Genomic DNA, 2,081 nt, shown 5'->3' on the forward strand with positions numbered 1-2,081 from the left:
GTGGCAAACCGTATTTTACTTTTACACAGGAAGTCTGATAGATGTCCCTCAATATCCCTATGGGTTAGACATGATGTTTTTTTCTGAAGCTTGAGAAAATCAAATATACCCTTCAAGGGTCTACACAGAAGTTTTACAAAAGCGGCAATGCTTTCTCTCCTATTTTTCAAACTTAGAAGTTTTGCCTGATTGAAGGTACCTGTGTTGGTTTATGAGCAGGGCTTTTCATACCTAATGAATGTCAGCCATTCATTTTATTTTTCTCTCTAGTTGGGAATATAAAAAAAAAAAAAAAAAGGGGGGGGGGGAAAAAAAAGGGGGGGGGGGGGGGGGGGGGGATTTTTGTAGTGCAATGCTTTGTCAGTATGTACATATATGTGAATATATGTAAGCTTATATATTTACATATATATATAGTTATTTCTTCTTTTAGCTCCAAAAAAGCAAAAAAGACAAAACACAAAAAACTACAAAAAAACAAAAAACAGGATAATTAAATTTTGTTATTTCCTATTTCTAAAAATAATAATAATAAAGTTGTTCATCTTTACCATATAAAAGAAGAAGCCTTTTTCAGGAAGGAAATGTCGTCTTATCAGTCGCCCCACTTTATACTTCAGCCACATTTCTCATCTAATTTTCTCATATTTGCATTTCTCATCAACATACTTTTCTCTATTTCATTTTGTTTGTTTTTTGTTTTTTTTTTTAATCTAATTTTAGGTTAATTCCTCCAATTTACAAGTTTTTTCTCTTCTAAACTTTTAATTTCACCTTATGTTATGCCCTACTTGCTTTCTTTTCTGTTATAATTTTATTGTTTTTTTGTTGTTGTTTTTTTTAGCTATGAGTGACATAATACAGTGTAAATATGTTTAGTATGAGGTTTAAATACTGCTTTTGACTTCTCATTTTAACCCATTTCTCTCTGGAGCTGAGAGTTTCTTTGAATTCTCCTCTCATTCATCCAGCATTTTAAACTGAACAGGACTTTGTTTGAGCTAATTTTCCAGTATTTGATTTCTAATAATCTTTAAATCTGTTAACAATCTGTTGTTTTGTAATTTAGTTGTTGAAATTAAATTTAAACTGTGCCGACAAAAGATTCATCTCACCGTCTCAAAAAGAATGGATCATTTCTATCCTCATGCTAACTTTCAGGGACCTCGATGCCAGAAGTCCTCACTCCCTTAACCTGCTAAATGGGGTATTGAGGCTGCAAGACTGCTTCCTCCAGGTGGTACCTGACACTTCTGACAATCGCTGTCCTCAGAAAAAATTAGCCAAGGAGAATCCTGCCGACAATGCCAAATTGTTGTGGGAAAAAAGTTTTCAACTATTCATCCTAGTTAAATAAACGGAGATCGATGGATTTCACTCAGTTGGCACATTTATTCATATCTTTGCAAAGAGAGAAAAGTCATCATGAAGCCCTTATGGCATAGCATTCGGCTCTGTTCTGATCTGGGCAGGGTTCGTTGTCATGATGGGTTTTGGTTGCTTGCCCACATGCAGAACACAACCGGAGACAGGGGAAAAAGTTCAAAAGGTTTATTGAAAAAACACTGGTTGAACACAGAACTGATACTGGGGTAATCTGGTCCAGGACTAGTCACGACTGATTTTCACTGTTCTGAGGTTTGAGCAGAGTGGCAGAGGGGGAAACCTGAAGGGTCCAGAGGCAGACGGCAGGCTGAGGGCTGACAGGTTTGATTTTCCAGGGTTCTTCCCCAATCAGACAGACTAGTTTCTGACAGAGAAACTCTTCCTGAGTCTTTGGTTTCAGACAGGTTCTTCCATAACTGGCAAAACACTCTGGCGCCGGGGTGTTGTCCACAGCCCACTTAAGTACTGGTCCCCTGATGAGCAGATGGGAAGCAGCTGGTGAAGTCAGCTCCAGCTTCAGGAGATTCAGTACGCCCTCTGGTGGAGGAAGGTAGACAGCACCCCAGATCCCCACAGAAGTAAAAACAATCAGGAAGGGATCCTCGGCGCCCTCTGGTGGGCAAGCCTCTGGATCCCAACATTCGTCCCCCTTTACTTACAACAATGGAAAGTAGTCACAGTCAAAACAAATTACA

Source organism: Cyprinodon variegatus, unplaced genomic scaffold, assembly GCF_000732505.1.
Source record: "Cyprinodon variegatus isolate N-32 unplaced genomic scaffold, C_variegatus-1.0 Scaffold65, whole genome shotgun sequence".
In the NCBI taxonomy this organism is placed as follows: Eukaryota; Metazoa; Chordata; class Actinopteri; order Cyprinodontiformes; family Cyprinodontidae; genus Cyprinodon; species Cyprinodon variegatus.